Source organism: Phoca vitulina, unplaced genomic scaffold (genome assembly GCF_004348235.1).
Source record: "Phoca vitulina isolate PV1807 unplaced genomic scaffold, GSC_HSeal_1.0 scaffold79, whole genome shotgun sequence".
In the NCBI taxonomy this organism is placed as follows: Eukaryota; Metazoa; Chordata; class Mammalia; order Carnivora; family Phocidae; genus Phoca; species Phoca vitulina.
Window position 1 is genome coordinate 527,654 of NW_022589782.1, and position 410 is coordinate 528,063.

The 410-nt window shown below is 61.7% G+C and overlaps 1 protein-coding gene across 13 annotated transcripts in view; it reads left to right on the top strand.

Moving 5' to 3' along the window:
* SUN1 (Sad1 and UNC84 domain containing 1) overlaps positions 1-410 on the top strand; it is a 52,798-nt gene that overhangs the window by 24,016 nt on the left and 28,372 nt on the right. The gene's annotated exons all lie outside the window — the stretch shown is intronic.

Below are 410 nucleotides of genomic sequence, written 5' to 3' on the forward strand. Positions count from 1 at the left end.
GGTGTGTGTGTGTGTGCGCGCACAGGTGTGTGTGTGTGCATGCAGGTCTGTGCTCGAGGGTACGGGTGTGTGTGTGCGCAGGTGTGTGTGCGCATGCAGGTGTGTGCTCGAGGGTACGGGTGTGTGCGTGCGCAGGTGTGTGCTCGAAGGTGCAGGTGTGTGTGTGTGTGCATGCAGGTGTGTGCTCGAGGGTACGGGTGTGTGCGTGCGCAGGTGTGTGCTCGAAGGTGCAGGTGTGTGTGTGTGTGTGTGTGTGCATGCAGGTGTGTGCTCGAGGGTACGGGTGTGTGTGTGCGCAGGTGTGTGTGCGCATGCAGGTGTGTGCTCGAGGGTACGGGTGTGTGCGTGCGCAGGTGTGTGCTCGAAGGTGCAGGTGTGTGTGTGTGTGCGCGCACAGGTGTGTGTGTGTG